Source organism: Carettochelys insculpta, chromosome 9 (assembly GCF_033958435.1).
Source record: "Carettochelys insculpta isolate YL-2023 chromosome 9, ASM3395843v1, whole genome shotgun sequence".
Classification (NCBI taxonomy): domain Eukaryota; kingdom Metazoa; phylum Chordata; order Testudines; family Carettochelyidae; genus Carettochelys; species Carettochelys insculpta.
Genome location: NC_134145.1, coordinates 9046781 through 9066057, shown reverse-complemented (window position 1 = coordinate 9066057; position 19277 = coordinate 9046781). Strand labels below are relative to the sequence as shown.

At 43.7% G+C, this 19277-nt stretch overlaps 1 protein-coding gene across 1 annotated transcript in view; it reads left to right on the top strand.

The window, feature by feature from the left end:
* The window catches only part of AGBL4 (AGBL carboxypeptidase 4), a 1459638-nt gene that overhangs the window by 305940 nt on the left and 1134421 nt on the right, over positions 1–19277 (top strand). The gene's annotated exons all lie outside the window — the stretch shown is intronic.

Below are 19277 nucleotides of genomic sequence, written 5' to 3'. Positions count from 1 at the left end.
ATATCATACTTGTGTGTGTTGCTGAAGCCACATAAGCAGTGTGCTGTGTCAAATAATGTTAAGGCAAAATCATGCCTGATTTACAACCTAGTCAGCCCGACCTAAGCCACAGTGTGAATGGTGTGTAAGGTGTGAGTGAATACAATATATGCATCAGAGAGTGAAAATCCAGGCAATACTTATACACTACAAATGGGCAGCTAAAAGTCTGATGTTTGCTTGCCCTTGGATGGGTATTAATCAAGACAATTCCTCTGTACCAAACAGAGTAAAATTGGTATAAAACTGGTATTAGAAGAGAATCAGTCCCAGTAGAAGAAATTTAGGTCTGAACATCCTTCCGTTTGTGGAGTCATAGAATCGTAGCATTCATTTAGTCTTTCATTTAATCATATAGACTTATAGAAATGTAGGGCTGGAAGGGACCTCAGAAGGTCATCAAGTCCAATCCTTGCTCTGGGGCAAAACCAAGTAAACCTAAAGCATTCCTGACAAGGTTGTCCACCCTGTTCTTAGAAATCTTAAATTATAGAAATTCTCTAACCTTGCTTGGAAGCCTATTCTAGCATTTAACTAGCCTTATAGCAAGGACGTTTTCCCTGTTGTTGTCTAATCTCAGTATTCCAATATAATCCCTGACAGCAGTTATTTGGGGAGTGAACATCATCTTCCCTACTAGGTTAAGGGAATCTTATAACAGCTACAATATCTAAGTGGTAGTTAAAGTTTGACACCATTGCCCCAGTTCTAAGTATAATGTTTTGCTTTGTTTACCATTTGGGGAATAAAGGAAAATACTGTAGCCACCTTGCTTATTATTCACTAAAATGGGTCAATGCTTGAGACAGCAGTTGTTCAGAAATTACAACCACTGTAATTAGGAACTAATTTCTTGTCAGAAAAAGACATATATGGGGTTAGTCACTTCAAGAAAGAGAGGCCAATCAGAATAGCTTGCACAGCAGGTAGTTATAGTGTAGTAAGAATAATAGGAGTTACGTATATGCATCAAAAGGAGAACATTTTAGAAAATTACCACTGGGGCAATAATTTGATGTTATAGAGTGTTCAGTGGTGGTGGTGGTGGAGGAGGAGAAGACAATGCAACTGTTTAGTAATTGTACATTGTTAGGCTTTATGTTGATGCTTAATGAATGAATCACATAGAGGATTCTTGCTTTGTTAGAAAAAAGTCATATAAGGTGAAAATCACAATTTTCATAAAGAGCTGCATGTGCCGTTTTGTAAAGTTTGCATAAAAATTAACTACTTTGGACCATTCTTCAGTTGTGTTTCAGTTTCTGGAATTTTTTGCTTAAAATACAGCTCAGCTTAGTATTAATACATTGTAGCCTTTGAATCTGTGATACTCAACTAATTTCTATATAAAAACAGTCAGGTTTAGTTTTATTGAAGAAAATATCTAAAACATTCCTATTTACTGTTTCCCCTATCTAAAACAGCAATTATGACCTCTTTGGTTTAGCACTTATTCTACAGAAATAAGCACTTGCCATTTGGCTCTATTCATTTTGTACTTTGTTTCACACTTACATAAGATGTATCAGCAGGCTTTTAATTATCCTGCAAATGATTCTATTACGCATTCTCCTTGCATATTAAATGCAGGAGACATTGTTTTGAGCTTCTCTTGCCTCCTGTGAATAGAGTGTGGGCAGACATAGAAAAATCAAATTATTTTACTAAATGAAAACAACCTGAGCAGAAGAAATCATTTTGAATAATGACAGCTTGGGTGAGAGTGTCACCGTTTTCTATCAGTTTGCTCTGCATCACATAGGAGCTCACTTGATGGAATATTTTTTTTAAAAGTGTCTAGTAAAAATAAGCTATGACAGTCTCTAAGTAAATGTAATAAATCAGGAGGATTTTCAAAGGGAATAAAAAGTGTCATTTATGATGGTTACAGCTTATACACCCACTATGATTTCTGTACTGGTACAGTTTATACTCTCCCATGGTAGATAAAATTATTACTTGATCTGTCAAAATTGAATGACAAAATTTTAGTGTGTAGACAGCTTATTTAAGACTAGTAAAGTTCTTTTGTGTTTGCTATCCTAACTCAGAGTACAGCAGAAAATGAGAAACAAAGAAAAGTCATCATTGTTCAGGACGTTGTGATATACAGTTGAAAACAAAAGGCAGTAGCAAAAATCATATTTTACCCACAGGAATTTACAAGAAAAGCAAATACACATTTTCATCTGAAGGATTATTTTTTCAAAAGCTCCTGAGATCTAAATTCCAGCAGTCTTAATATGATGTAATTTGTTAATTCTTTAATATAATATTTTCCTTCAGCAATCTGCAGACCAGATTTGGCTCATAGTTTCAGTTGTGTACAACAGGACTAAACTCAAGAGCTGAATGTGGCTTAGTAATGCTAAGTCAGATTGTCCGTTCTATGCTAAAATCTAAAGGAGGAAAACTCAGTTTCTTCTGGAAGTTTTCCCATATTTTTCTGTTCCAGGGTAGTTATGTTTCATCTTACACATGGCCTCCCTTGGCCATAGTTGCCTCTCAAACTCCTAATGGAAGGATTTATTTTCCCACAGCAGAATGCAGCTGTGGTTAGGTAATACAGCCAAGGTCTCTGTTGCCTTGTAGTTAGAATCTGTGTGCCCCAGAAGAGATCAATATGTGCATATCTACACGACAGAGTTATTTCAAAATAAATTTGCTCGTACTGATGTAACTACTTACAGGCAGACTCAAACTTGGGACCTCAGCATTAGTGGGGCTATAGCTTGAGCTACAGGCCAACTGGTACTCTGCTTAGATGGTAGAGGACGCTTTCTCTTACTCTGTGATGTGGTCCAGGAACCCTTACACAGGACAGTTAACCACAGAGAGGTGTGTGAGTTACACCTACGTTCTGCACATGCTGTTTTGAAATAAATTTGAAGTAGTGGGTGTGATATTTCTAAATCAGTAAGCTTCATTGCAGGAGGAATAATGCCTGTTCCAAAATCACAGGGAAACTGACCAGGCAGCAGTGCTGATCGGTTTCCTGTCTCCTGTGAGATGCTGTTCTGGTCAGTTTCCTGTCTCCTATGACCAACACGATATTTCAAATATCTTATTTCAAAACACCTCTGTAGTGTAGACCTAGCCTATGTGTCCTCTGCCTCTCTGGCAAGGAAAATTCTTTATGGATTCCAAGAAAGGGTGGGACGTTACCTTGATCAGAGTCTTTCACTGCTGCTACTGTGGCAGAGAAGAGCCATGCAATGAGAACCTCACTATGCATAGTTCCTTGCTCTCATTAGTCATCCTGGACACACATAATTAAGTTCCAGAACAGCACAGTAAGCTGCCTTTTTGATCATTAAAACAGTGTTTGGGTGATCCCATACAATATATAAATGACCTTTGAATTATTTACCTTTCCTGGAGCGAACTCCTTACATAACACATTGGATATTCACTTGTGTATATACAAGTGCAAGCTTTTTATAAACACCCATTTTCTCTGACTATAGCTTCTCTCTCAGGGTAAAACCATGTATTTCAGGATTACCTCAGCCCCAACTAAAACTAATGATAAAAAATAACACCATATTTTGCTCTCACAGGATACATCTATGCTAGAGAGATTTGTTGACAAAATTGGGGTTTTGTCGGTAAAACTCGCAGACACACAAAATGCATTATGTCAACAGAAACTGTCAACAAAAAAAGCCGTATAGGCAGGCCCTTTTGTCAACAGAGTGGATCGAAAGATCAATCCACTTTTATGTGTAGACATGATCTGTTGACAGAAGTTTTGTCAGAACATCTCTTCCTACAGTAACTTCTGTAAACAGATGCGTCTAGTGTAGACTTACCTGCATACTGACAGTCACCTGTTTCTTGTTTTGTCCATCTCTGTCTACCAAATAGTAATGGATACCATAGTTATGGGAAGCCTTCCAATCCCATAATAACCACCTAGCTAACTAACTAGAGGCTTCAACACTTAACAGGTCATGGCCACAATCAGGAGAGCCCCTGAAAGCAAGGTTATGTCTACACAGCAACGTTATTCCAGAATAAACTATTCTGGAAGTGTTATTCCGAACAGCTTATTTTGAAATAACGCTGCTACACGTAACATTAATTTCAAAATTGCACTTAGTTATTTGCAGTTCAATATTAATTTTCAAAAATATATATTGAAGTTTTAGTAGAAGTTCATGTTTTTTAATTAGACTGACAAGACAGAGATTTAAGTGCAATCCATAGGAACAATAGTGCCATCATCCTTTTTAACCAAAAAATAACAGGTTAGAATATATTGTGCAGAAGATAATATGGATTCAGCTTGATCAAAGTACACATTACACATTTTGTGGTAGATACCACATTATGATTTGCCACTATTATTTCCTTTTCTAAGTACAGTGGAAAGCCATGCTTTCACATATACCACTGTGTGGTTATTGTTTGCAAACATTGATGGTCCACTGGTGACCACTGCAATTAGTCACATGCTTATAATTGGATAACATAAAAAAAAAGAGTGGTCAGTTAAGATTTGTGAACACATACTGTGAACACAATCTTTTAAGCATAACTTTCGGCAAACCAGTCACACTTCTGAAGGAGGCATGGGTCCCCCAAAGTAAATAAATTCCCTGTATCAAACTCACTTTTAGTTTCTAGCCTTGTAGTTTCAGGCAGTATCAATATTATCACGTGTTTCAAAGGCTCCAAGAAGCTTTGTTAGCTTTTGTAATGTCTGATCTCTAGTGACCAGAAATCACTGCTCAGAAAACCATTATTGTGCAACAGCCCCTCCACCCAAAAAAGAATGTGAGGAGCTACAACATCTAGATTTGGATCATCCCCCAGTATCTGGGCTGTTGTAATCTGGTATTTTGGTTTGACCTCATCTCTAGCAAATTCATCTGTTTACATGGGCTTCAACATGACTCTGCCCATTCTGCTGTACTAAGCACGCTAGGCTTTTTTCCCTTGACTGTTAGCTTGTTTGCTGCAAGCACAGTCAAACCTAACCTTTTCCCCTTGAAACAATGAGCATTCTAGGAAAAAGAAAATGTTCTCTTGTATCAACAGAGAAGTCAGAAGAGTATAAAGCCTCATTAGGTGAACAGCTAAATCATAAAATAGGAAGCAGAGGACATCAAACATACACCATAGATTTTTTTCCCAACAGCAGTGTCTTCTAAATATAGATTATAGTAATTTACTTTCAAACAACTCATTTTCAGCATCTGACATGTTCATTAACCCCAGGTAGAAAAATTATTGTGGTGCATTAATTTTTCACCAATGAAGGCATTAGTCATATTTGCAAGTATCATTAGTGTCTGCCAATAAGGTGGAAAAGTCTTACTGTCTGTCCAAATGGAGGGTGTACTTGAATGTTAAGTAGGATCTGCTGAATAGTATGGGTTATCAACCCTTGCACGCTTTTATGCACTGATTTTTAATTAGGCTGCTCTAAAAGTACATAATTAAAGAACATATTTTATAAGTGAATAGGACAGATACGTAATCCTTTGGTAAAATAGGGTAAAAAGTACAAAGCTTTAATGTAAGTATTCTGCTGGTTCTTATATGACCTTATATGCTACCTATTGTCATATTTGAAGGGCATCACAGCTATACTTGACAATTTTAAAAGTGAAGTGAGACCATCACAGGAAATATAAGCTATTAGTGTGGGATTTTCAAAAACAACTAATGGAGTTAAGTGTCCAACTCCAAGGCCGTGTCTACACTAGCCCCAAACTATGCATGCCTGTATTTCATAACACAGTGCAGCAACTGGAAGTTTTAAAGCGCTCATTTTAAAATAAAATGGATGTTTTTTTACATAGCTACTTATTACATGCACAGATTTGCATCGTGGGCCATAACAGTTTCGTTCCATTGAAAGATACGCCTTTTTAGCTGTGCCAATAAGCATGAAGGGTGGGATTTCTCAAAGAAAGGAAGGAAGGAAGGAAGGAAGGCACCCAAGCCTCACTGATTTTCAGTTGGGCTATGTCTACACTAGCCCCAAACTTCGAAATGGCCATGTAAATGGCCACGCGGCTCGTCCCGACGGGGCTCCTTTTCGAAAGGACCCCACCTACTTCGAAGTCCCCTTATTCCTATGAGCAGAAGGGAATAAGGAGACTTCAAAGTAGGCGGGGTGCTTTCAAAAAGGAGCCCCGTCTGGACGAGCCGCGTGGTGGCGAGCCATGTCAATTTTGAAGTGCCACGGCCGCCCGCATGCTAATGAGGTGCTGAATATGTATTTCAGCACTTCATTAGTAAACTTCGAAATGGCCATGTAAATGGCCATTTCGAAGTTTGGGGCTAGTGTAGACATAGCCCAAGTGAAAATCAGTGAGGCTTGGGTGCCTTCCTTCCTTCCTTCCTTTCTTTGAGAATCCCACCCTTCATGCTTATTGGCACAGTTAAAAAGGCATATCTTTCAATGGAATGAAACTGTTACGGCCCGCAATGCAAATCTGTGCATGTAATAAGTAGCTATGTAAAAAAAAATCCATTTTATTTTAAAATGAGCGCTTTAAAACTTTCAGTTGCTGCACTGTGTTATGAAATACAGGCATGCATACAGAATGAACACATTTGATCATACAACAAATAAAACATACAGGTGCGTCTACACTAGGAACTAACTTTGAAGTCCATAGTGGCCCTCAGTCCTTATGCTAGGATCAGATGGACTAGACCTACAAAGAGCTCAAAAGACTGTGTGCTTGTTCTGAGCTGAAAGTGTGGTGAAAGGATACTACAATGAATCCCCTTAGACTGGACCTGAAGGGCTCTTTCCATCAGAATTCATGTTAGGTTGATTAATTATTTTACATTTTCTTTCTAGTGACTTGTTATCCTTAAGAATAAGGTAGGATTGCACATAGGGTGACTGTATTTCCATATGCCAAATATGGGATGAGGGGGAGGCTGGGGGACTCCCTGGCTGCGGCTGCGGCTGTGGCTGCTGAGCAAGTGCAGGTCCCTGGCTGCCACAGGGTGCCAGAATGGGGCTGCCTTACCACAGGGGAGCTCCCCGGTTGCAGGGGCAGCTGCCCCATGGAGGGGCTGCCCAGTACTTCTGCGGCACTAAATCCCCCTTTAAAATCCTAGAAGGAGGACAAAGTAAACTACCCTGCCCCTCAACATACCCTGCCTTACCTTTTTGGCAGGGCCTTTCCCGCTGCTGCCTGTACTGGCCGGTCTGCACATGCTGTATGTGCTGTCTGGTCAGCTCTTGATTGAGTTTACCTGCAGCTGTGCTGACTTGGGGAAAAGGGCAGTTCAGCAGCGGTAGTGAATATATGGGTCAATTTACTATGTGACAATTCACTTTTTTTCATGCCTAAAATATGGAACTGTCTCAGTGAAAACAGGACAGATGGTCACCTTAACTGCATAGAAAATGCTATATGGTATCTTATACTTGCACTAAACGCACCTGTTAACAGTCTATAAAGTGAAAACAAGCTGGTGTCTTTGGGCAACATCTTTGTATTGGGAATAACACAGAGAAGGCAGGAACAGTACAGCCTGGAAATACCTAGATCAGAAGAGAGAGATGTGAAGAGAGATTATGAAGGGTAGTGGCTGGGAACAACAAGAAGCTGTAAGGTTCAGTGAATGCACTTCGTGGACCAAAGAGTGGAAATACAGGTATAGATGCCCTGTTCTGTGACAGGGAGAAGGCCACAGCTTTATTCTGATGAGCAAATTGAAATAATTATGATATGATTATGATATGAAATCAATATGATACCCCTCCCCATCCGCAAAATGAAAATCCTGACAGTTTGAAATTTGCTGTCAACCAATTTGTGGTCGTGTCATCAGATCTCATGACTATGGGCATAGATCCCCTCTTGAGTCATCTGTCTCATGCCACCTGCCATTTTTCAGGCTGGGATATTGGACACACCCAGCAAGGAAACTACCCTCTTAGAGCCTGAAAATAGGGTGCAGCCATAAACCAATATCTTTCTTTCCATTAATTGTAGGTTCCTCTATGTTAACCCATGTTCTAGGTTAAGTCTTACCTAGCCCACTGTCTCAAATAACCATTGCCTCTCATGACACTTCACTTATCTTCACTACCCACCCCCTTTAATTGAAGCCTGATTTTTAAAAGCCTGATTTTTAAAAGTATCCCACATGTTAAAGATAAATTGTATTATAATGTGGGACTCATGTTCCTAGGAATCCAATGGCAGAATTTGCCATTAAATGTAAAGTCGAGTCATAAAATTAACCAAGAAAATGTGGTAATCTTTCCATTTCAGCAGTATTTTAATTACTGAGACTGCATCCACCAGATCTTTTAAAATATTTCTTATTAGGTCTGTCAGGTTTCCCAGTAAAACGAATGCTCTTCTCTGTCTGTTAATGAAGGTTCATATAAAATGGGTAAGTGTCAGTGAACTATACTGGGGCAAAAATTAATTCCTATGAAAATAGCATTTATATCTAAGAATTAATGCTCAAGTTACATGAAAGAGATGATGTCTGCAAAGGGAAAATAGAACCATAAATCACTTTCAAACACTTTTTGTATAACTCTGGATATTCACTGTTGTGCTCAGTTTCAGTTCCATGTGTCCAATTAAAATCAGCAGGAATCTCTTGGCTAATGTACTGTACAGGTCTGGAAACTGATTCTAAATCTTTGATTGGCATTTAGTGAGACAGAGAAAAAGCCTGGATCAGGATGATTTTTAAAGATTTAGCCATTTGCAGCTTTGTCATGTAATTTCACATTAAACGGACACCATCTGTAGTGAAACTGCCTGAACCCTATGGACGCCTGCTCTCATGCTTAGTAAGGTGCTGCAGCCACATGCTTAACTGCTACCGTATATAATACAATAAGGAAGCTAAGTCAGGAATACATTATGAATTGCTTAGACTAGTGTGAGGATAACCCTTTGCACCTTTTGAAATAATGGATATAAGAAGTATCAAAAATAACACACAAAAACACTATGTTGTGGATCAGTTAAGGCTAGTCCATTATAACATAGTAAACATAATAAACCACAAAAGCGAGAAACGAAAAACTAAGGCATATAATAGTACTTTCTACCTCTCTACCCCAAAGATTCCCTCTGCCCAGGGTTTAAATTCAGCTAGAGCTGTCCAGAGTTCCAGTAAATACTTTTAACCCCCTGTGGCGTTTTTATAGCATGTTGCAGAGTTGGGGTAGCGGGACGGAGAGGTGGGGGGAACCCTGGGAAATACTCTGATCAGTCATGCCTCTGTCACAACAACAAACATGCACCACAGGCAAGTTATTTTAGTTGTAACTCTGCCTCAGTAGGGGTGACAGCCTGCCAGCAGCCACTGTCCTAAAACATGAATAAATGTGTTTTTTCTGACTTGTGCCAAAAAAGCAAGGGAATGGCAGTTTGGGAAGGTGTGATCTATTCGTGTCAGTAAGACGTTTGGGGGAAAGGACTGATAGAAGACTGGGATTGCTAGTAGAGAAGAGTTGAAGTTGTGAGGTGTTGTCTCTGGTGCAGGTTGGAGGACTGGTGATTATGTACTCTTAGGCTTCTTCTACACTAAAGAGATTTGTTGACAAAACTCACGGAGCATCTACACACAAAATGAGGTTTGTCAACAGAAACTGTCAACAAAAAAAGCCATATAGATGTTCCAGGGGGTCCTTTTGTCTATAGAGTGAATCAAAAGATTGATCCGCTTTTATGTGTAGATGTGATTTCTCAACAGAAGTTTTGTCGGAACATCTTTTCTGACAATAACTTCTGTCGACAGATGCTTCTAGTGTAGACATCGCCTTAGTGTCTTCATTGCTCATGCCCTTTCTTTTGTGTTCAGCAAGATAGTGCAGTACAAATCTCATAGTTCAGGAAGATGCAGGGGCTAAAGTGGCTCTAAGCCACTTTTTAGTCCACCTGGTTGTGGGCTGCTCCAGGGCCAGAGAGATCCCTGGCTAGGGCTGCACAAGTTATGGCAGCCTGTCTTGCCAGCTGCATACTGGCATAAGTGTCAAAATCTCTTCAGCACTACTAACTACTGTTCTGCCCCGATATGCCCCTCCAGTCCCAAGATCAGTCCCTGGCATGCCAGCTGTGGTGCTCTGAGGAAAGCCTAGGATCATTTCCTCTGTTTCTGTGCATGGGGGATGTTCCTGTAGCCAAATATGGGACTTTTAGTGCCACTTTACACTGCTCTTGTCCTTTCACTTGACATGAAGGAGCCAAAGCATATATGTGACTCTCAGAAGGTATAGACCAGTCTTAACTGATGCACCATACAATGTTTTTGTGTATTAATTTTAGGATAGCAGTAATAAAATATTCATTTTGTATTGATTGTGCTGGGGAATGCATATTTTAGTTACCTAACAACCTGTTTTTATATACAGAGATTATATTTATGCACTTAATTGCAGAGTATGCATGTTCAATGGGCATACATTCATGTTGCTTGTGCAATTTAGCATGTTTTGAATATTCAGTCCATAATTGAGTTTATTGTGTAGCCATTTTCAGGGCAGTTTATTTTGTCTGTAGAAAAGAAGTTTATAGGAAGTTAGAAGCTAGCTGCATTCTTAACCATTATGTTACTTAGTTACACATAATGTTGTTTTTTCTGGCTTTTATGCAACACAAAAGCTATGTATAAGATTTTCATTTGTTTGTCTTTTAGCTCAGCCGTAGAAAGTTATTCTCATCTTTAAATAGCTCACTTGTATTATTTAAGCACTTTTTGTTTTGAAGGAAATTACTTTCTTAAGAAGAAATTTACCGCTTTGACTGTGATCAGGGCCACAGCTCAGTCCGTAACATTCACTGTTGACATGCCTATTTCCTACCTGTCAGAATGAAATACTAATGGTAGGTCCTATCAATTCTGACATTGCTTTTCTATTTTTTATAACCAAGGTCACATTGCTTCAACTTTATATTTCCCATGCAAATAGAAATGAAATTATAAAAAGGACTTTTTGGAGCAAATTTTTGCTGATAGTGTCTTATTTCAGCATTTTACATTTGAGGGAATAAAACATTTGAACAATTTGAGGTGATAAGACATTTGCTGTCAGGAAAACAACCAGAGAGTTGCTTTTTCGTCTCTATTAAATACACATGCAAAATGAGACTGGCTAATGAGCTGGCTCTTTACTTGATTTCTACCTTGTTGCATAAATGTTCAAATGAAACTCTTGAAAGGTGGCGAGGGACTATTGTCTAACCCTTGTAAATATCCATTTGAAAATTCCAAAAGAAGCTTTATCTTTTATAGGGAATGGAAGTTTAGAGTGCGCGATGAAAGACACTGCATTTTCTTAAATATACAGAGAGGATAGTATTTCAGTTCACAAGACCTATTTTTCACAACATAGTTGTCCTTGAATAATAATTTTCATTATAACCTGTTGCATTGTATATCCTTTCATTTGTCGAGAAATAAGGCTTGTTTTGTCCTTCTGAGGACTACAGGAATATAGCACTTGTTTTCTTTTTTTATCCATCTGCTCAGGTGTTTTGCAAGAAAAGTATTCTAACATTAGATTGTGAGTGACCTCAGCTCTGATTGAGAGGTACTGTCTCGGAGGTTTGAGAGTAGTAATTTAACATGCTTGTAATTCAGCTAAATTGCTTACAGAGAATTTCTAATGTGGATTTCTTTAACTTAGGTTTACTTGGAAGAATAGTTCACTATTGTTTTTAAATATAATTTTCATGTTCTTATATTATGTTAAAAATAGCTGTTTCAGAACTCCGGGATCATCCACACACATAAGGGCTGTGTCTACACTTGCCCCAAACTTCGAAATGGCCATGCAAATGGCCATTTCGAAGTTTACTAATGAAGCGCTGAATATGCATTTCAGCGCTTCATTAGTAAACTTCGAAATGGCCATTTGCATGGCCATTTCGAAGTTTGGGGCACGTGTAGACACAGCCAAGGTGTTCTGTTGACAGAGTCGCAACAGAACTCTGCATTTGTCTCAACAGTGTTATCCCAAAAAATTTGAGGAATAATGCTTCTGTCGACTGAATTATGTTGACAGAAGTGCTGTGTACACACTTTTGTCAACAGAGAGGGCTTCCAGTTCACTGGGCAGCCCTGTTTGCAGAGCTTACAGTCAGCCATTCTGTCATCTGTCTGCTCTCTGTCAACAGAGCGGATTGCTCTGTCTATCTTTTGTGTGTAAATGTACTCTGTCAACAGAGTATAAGAGAGGTAGCCATGTTAGTGTGTATCAATGAGAACAACAAGAAGTCCTGTGGCACCTGATGACTCATGCAGCTGATGAAGCGGGTCTTTGCCCATGAAAGCTTATGCTCCAAAATATCTGCTAGTCTGTCAACAGTTTATGTTGACACAACTCTGTCGACAGATGTTACTGTCAACAGATACTTCTAGTCTTAGACATAGCCTTTGAGATAACATATTTCATTGTAGAACTTCTGTGACAAGGGAAACTAATATCATAATGCTGTAGATGGTTTCAGTAGGAGTACTGCAGAAAGGGATCTAGGGGTCATGGTGGACCACAAGCCTCGTACGAGTCAACAGCATGATGCTGTTGCTAAAAAAGCAAGCATTATTCTGGGATGCATTAACAGGAGTGTTGTAAGCAAGACACCAAAAGTAATTTTTCCGCTCTGCTGTGCACTGGTTCGGTCTCAGCTTGAATACTGTGTCCTGTTCTGAGCCCCACATTTTAGGAAAGATGTGGAAAAATTGAAAAGGGTCCAGAGAAGAGCAATTAAAATGATTAAAGGTCTAGAAAATGTTGCCTATGATAGAAGATTAAAAGAATTGGGTTTATTTAGTTTGGGAGAGGGAAGGCTGAGATGGGACATGATAGCAGCTTTCAAGTACCTAAAAGGGTGTTACGTGGAGGAGGGAGGAAAGTTATTCTCTGTAGCTTCTGATGACAGGAGAAGAAGGAACAGGCTTAAATTGCAATAAGGGAGGTTTAGGTTGGACATTAGGAAAAATTTCATACTTATCAGAGTGATTTAAACATGGGAATAAATTGCCCATGGTGGTTGTAGAATTTCAATCGTTGGCAATATTTAAGAATAAGTCAGATAAATATCTAACAGGGATGATATAGATGGTGCTTAGTCCTGCTGTGAGAGCAGGAAACTGGACTTGATGACCTCTTGAGGTCCCTTCCAGTTCTACTATTCTATGATTCTATGAATAGGTTTTACAGAATCTTATTTATAGGTTTTCTCTTCTTGCAGACATTACAGTGGAAAGAACTATAACCAAATAAATCAACAGTTGTTTGAAGGCCAAATATTTGATAAGTGAGATGTTAAAATAAGCAAACCAGAGGAAACTGTAGTTATGATAGATCTCTATATATGCAGTAGATGATGGGGCTTCCAGAGCTCTCCACATATGGGTCTATGACAACTGGTCTTTAGCAGGACAGCTAGTCTTTTGTGACTTGCACACATGTGGCACCTAAAAGATTAAAGAAATATAGTGTGAGTAGTAATTACTGTTTGCAACCCCTGTCTTCCTCAGTGGAGGATTAATATGCCTCTTAGAAAGAGACCACCATCAATAAAAGCATAAGCCACGTCTACACTAGCCGGCTATTTCGAAATAGCCAGACCAACTTCGAAATAGCACCCGCCGCATATATACGTGCTGATCACTATTTCGAAGTTGAAATCAACTTAAGGCGGCGAGACATCTAAATCACTATCCTCATCAGGAGATGGGAATAGGGCCCTACTTCAACCTTCAACGTCGAAGTAGGGCACGTGTAGACGATCTGCATCCCGCAACATTGAAATAGCGGTGTCCTCCATGGTGGCCATCAGCTGAGGGGTGGAAAGACGCTCTGTCCAGACCCAGAGCTCTCTGGTCGCCGCGTGCAGCAGCCCCTTAAAGCTCCCTGCCCCCTTATTTCCTGTGACAGGAAGCTGAGAGTGTGCAGGCAGCAGCACAGACGTGCACAGCCTGCATGCCCTCCAGAAAGCCCCAACCCACCACCCAGCACCCATGGCAGCCAGCCAGCCCCCCAAGTACCCACAGGGCACCCCCCCAAGGGGACCCAGGGCTCCCAGCCATCCAGCCAGCAGGGGAAGAGGCAGCGGGGTCCCTCCTGGTCCGACGCTGAGATCCGGGACCTGCTGGGGCTCTGGGGTGAGGAGGAGGTGCTAAAGGTAATGGGGAGCAAGCAACGGAACGCAGATACGTTCGCCCAGCTAGCCGAGGGCCTGGCTGCCCAGGGTCACCCTGTCCGCACTCCTGACCATGTCAGGAGTAAGGTAAAGGAGCTGTGGCAGGGTTACGCCCGTGCCCAGGACACAGCCAGCCAATCTGGGGCTGCCCCCGCCGCTTGCCCCTTTTACAGGGAGCTCAGGGAGATCCTGGGCCCCCGGTACACCACCTCCCCCCGGCCACCCTTGACACCTTGGCTGACGAGCTCCAGCAGGCTCTGGAGCCGGAGTTCGGCCCAGAGGCCAGCCCTGTACCCCAGGGCCCACCATTGGAGCCCACCCCTGGGACAGTGGAGGAGGAGAAGAAGGGCTCCAACAACAGGAGTCTGCTCATCAACCTTCCCTCCCGCAGCTCCAGCAGGGCGTCCGCCTGATGGGGGTCCCCCGACTGTGGGAGCGGACCATCAGGTATGTACCCCGGTGCACACCCCCGGGTTAAGGGGCAGGGACAAGGGACATGACCAGGGCCCTCTACACACCCAGCTGACCACAGCCCTGAGGACAGCAGTGGCATGTCCCTCAGAAGAGTCCATAAGCCCCTGCCCCCCAGGACAGCGCCATGCCCCATCCCTGGGGATGGAGGGGGAGCAGAACCAGAGGGTCCCCCCTGAGGGGGATACCACACCCATCAGCAACATCTCTGGGGGACAGGAGATGGGGAACCAGCAGCAGAGGGGTGGGGGGACATGGGCCATGGGTCAGGGCCCAGACTAATGGCTGTCTCCGTTCTTTCCCCCTCTGTGCCTCAGCCACACCATCTGAGGGCCCCAAGAGCACGGGCGCTGCGTCCGTCATGCCGGACAGCCCACTGGGGCCATCGCAGCAGGCCAGCCCAGCGGCGGAGCAGGGACCAGCCCCAGGACGAGACCGACAGCGGCGGAGCCATCCTTGGGCGTCCGCTGACTCCCAGCTCCTCGCTACCCTCCGGCGTCAGGTGGAGGTCTTGGAGTGCCGCCTGCACGTGGAGGAGCGGCGGCTCCACCTGCAGGAGCGAGCGCTGGCCTGGCGCCAGGAGGCTTGGGGGGCCTTCATGAGGACCTTCGATTGGAGTGCGGAGCAGATGGCCCCCCCCCGCCACTCCGCCTGCCATCCCTCCGAGCCACCCTCCACCAGGTGTCCTGGAGCCTGCTGCAGAGGGGGACCGTGGGCCTCAGGAACCAGTCCGGCCATATCTGCCAGTTCTCCCGGCCCCTACCCAGCCTCGACGGGGCCTCCAGCCCAGACGTGGGTCTTGCCCCCCCCCACACCAGGCACAGGACAGTAGGGGCGAAGGAGGCCAAGGACTGAGCCCCCCAGACCCCGCTTTGTACGTATTCTCCCCCATTAATTGTAAATAGTTGACTTGTCCCACCCCCCTTAGTAGCTGTCCCCCCCATGTACATAGTTCCACCAGTAATGCAAGAGTTCATTGTTTGATTTCAACAAGGTTTTGGTTTATTTACAAAAAAGAAACATGTGGGTGTGTGCTCTCTGGTGCTCAGTGGTGTGGGCGTGAGGGCAGGTAGTGTTGGGGGGGGGCGATGGGTGGCTCACCAGCAGCTGGCCCTGGCAGCATTCACCCTGCACCCTGCTCAAAATGGGCCCGCAGGGCCTCCCAGACCTGGATCTCCTCAGGGTCGACATGGTGACTGGGGGCAGCGGGTGGCTGGGTGTAGGCCCTGCCAGCCTCCACAGCCCAGCCCTGGACAAATGCCTGACCCTTGCTCTCCACCATGTTGTGGAGTGCGCAGCACGCACCCACAACCTGGGGGATTTTGGGGAGCCCTGTGTCCAGGCGGGTGAGGAAGCACCTCCAGCGCCCTCTGAGCTGGCCAAAAGTCCGCTCGACCACCTGGTGCGCATGGTTCAAGCGGGTGTTGAACCGCTCCTGGGTGGCGCTGACGTGGCCCGTGTAGGGGTGCATGAGCCAGGGCCGGAGGGGGTACGCCGCATCTGCGATGAGGCAGAGGGACACGGTGGTGTCCCCCGGAGGGATCTCCTGCTGGGGGATGTAGGTCCCCGCCTCCAGCCGGCGGCACAGGCCTGAGTTCCTAAACACCCGGGCATCATGGGTGCTGCCAGGCCAGCCAACATAAATGTCCAAGAAATGGCCCCGGCTGTCCACCAAGGCCTGGAGGACCACAGAATGGTAGCCCTTCCTATTCAGGAAGTGTCCTCCGCTGTGCTCTGGGGCATGGATGGGGATGTGGGTCCCATCCAGAGCCTCAAAGCAATTAGGGAAGCCCAGGCTGGCTAACCCCGCGATGGCAGCATCCGGGTCCCCAAGTCGCACAAGCCTGTGGAAGAGCAGGGCGTTGATTGTGCGGACCATCTGCAGGGGAAGGACATGAGAGCACCTGTGAGGGGTGTGCAGGGTGTGTCTGGCTCTCTCCCTGGGCTCCCCCTCCCCCCAGAGTTCCTCCCCCGAGCTCCCCTCCCCCCAGGGCTCCCCCCCCGAGCTCCCCCTCCCCTAGGCTCCCCCATCCCCCTGGGGATGACATGATGAGAACCCTGATGGTGGCCTTGCCCACACCGAACAGCTGTCCTACGGATCGGTAGCTGTCTGGAGTGGCCAGCTTCCAGACAGCGATGCCAACCCCTTTCTCAATGGTGAGGGCATGTCGCATGGGGGTGTCCTGGTGCTGTAAGGCAGGGGTGAGCCACTGGCAGAGCTCGAGGAATGTCTGCCTGCTCATCCGGAAATTCCGGAGCCAGCGGTCGTTGTCCCATTCGCCAAGCACCAGCTGCTCCCACCAGTCTGTGCTAATGGGGTACCTCCATAGCTGGCGGTGTGTCCAGCAGGGGGAGGCTGGGAGGGCAGCATGGTTTGGGGCTGCTTCTTCATCCCCTGAGGACAGCTCATCTTCCTTGAATAGAAGATGCTGAGCTGCCTCCTCCATGGCACTGAGCAGGGCGGCTACTGCTCCAGGGGCGGGTGTGTGGGCCTCTGGCTGCTGCTGCTGCTGCTGCTGCTGCTGGGGGTCCATGCTGCTTACACAGGGTGTGCGTCCTTGTGGCTCTGCAGACTGCGTGCTGTGCAGGCTGAGTGTGTCTGGGAGGTGCCCTTTAAGGGAGCAGCTTGCTGTTGCCCCTGAAGTGCTAGTCCGCCCTTTGACCCTGTCTGCAGCTTTTTCTGGCACCCTTATTTTGATTTGGGCCGCTTTTGCGTGTAGACGCTTCCCTGCGGCACCTATTTTGATGTAATGCTGTCCTACATTGACATTGAACGTTGACGGCACCAGCCCTGGAGGATGTGTGGACGCTACTCGTCAAAGTAGTTTATTTCGATTTCACTACATCGAAATACATAAGCTATTTCGATGTAGCGTCCCAGTGTAGACATAGCTGTAGTGTAGTAAGTTGGAAGAAATTTACAGTGTACTAGCCTATTTGGGTTCCTTTGGAAAGAACTACTAACTCTTAAGATCAATGATATTTTATACCAGAAAGGAACTTGTATAGGTATGTGCAGGTTACATCATTTACAAAAGAGATATCCCATTTGTCTGTCTTTGGAAGGTAAATCTATTTAGACATGTCCACGGCACACTCAATACATTCATTCCCGTAACCCCTTCTTAACTTACTGGTCTCTGGTTATTTCTTCTCTTTGTAATCTACATGCTGCTGCCAAAGATACCTAGAAAACTTCTGACACTGACGACATCACATGTTACATTAATTTACTCCCAATATTGTATCCTCATTAGTTTTCTCTCCACTTCCCAAACTAGATTAAGCACATGTTTGTAGAAAATATTTTTCTGGCTCAACTAAAATTCAGTGGGGTATAATGTAGTCTGGATTTCTGCCAGGAATGTCAAGCAGCAAATAATAAAGCATAAGCATAAGCATACTATTGTAATGGTGTTGTCTTATTGTAGTTCTCAAATAACATTCTTGCCCTCTTCTGACATATTTCCCCTTCTGTAAATTAGAAATAACAATGCTTTCCTCTATTATAGAGGTATTGCTGGGGGTAAAGAAACATTTTAAATGTGTTACAGATCCTCAGAAGGAAGCTAAATAAGTGCAAAATATTACATAATTTAATCATTATTAGTAATAATAGGTGGTATCCAGTGATTGAGTGAAAACCAAAAGCAGACCCCTTAAAATTTCTAACTATGTAATCCATAAGGGACATATATTATCATGTTGTTTTATGCACTGGATGAAAGCAGATGAAAACTCACTTTTTTGGACAGATCAAGAAGAGGTTGGGAGTCTCAGCCAATATCGCATCACCTTGTAAACTTTGTGGGTGAAATCCTGGCCCCAGTGAAGTCAGTAGCCAAATTCTTGACTTTAATGGGTCAGTATTTTCAGTAGTATGTTTGGTGGCCATTCATGTGAAGGGAGACTATTGGGCCTAAAGCGGGTAGAGTGCCATAAGAATTGTTCTCCCATCTTTCACTTGGAAATCTGGTTTTCCTGTACATTATATTACATGATCTAATGCTGCATGTTGTCACCTCTCCACTGTCTCCTACAGTGGTGAGGGACTTTGTGAGAATATGGTTTCTGAAGGAGCTGTGCTGCTGTGGCAAACAAGAGGCCAGGATAAAAGCACAAATGCCTAGGTCTTCCGAAACATCCCAAAGTCTACAGGATTTCCTGGTGTATCATGGGACTTTCACCAGTTTGCAAGGCAGTACCCTTCAGTGAAGAATCACTCCTCACTCCATGTGTACAAAATCATAACAGGAGAAAAGATTTCTTTGTGGTTATCAGACTGAATTGATACTAGGATATGAGATCAATACCTAGCTCTGCAACATGTTTCTGTGTGAACTTGAACAAATTCTGCATGTGAAAAGGAGTTACTGTTTTCCTAGCTTGTAGGAGGTTGTGTGAGAATAAATTTAATAATATTTGATAGACATTAAGTACAGTGAAAGTACCTAGTTGCACATATTAGCTGTGTCTACACGTGCACGCTACTTCGAAGTAGCGGCACTAACTTCGAAATAGCGCCCGTCGCGGCTACACGCGTCAGGCGCTATTTCGAAGTTAACTTCGACGTTAGGCGGCGAGACGTCGAAGTCGCTAACCTCATGAGGG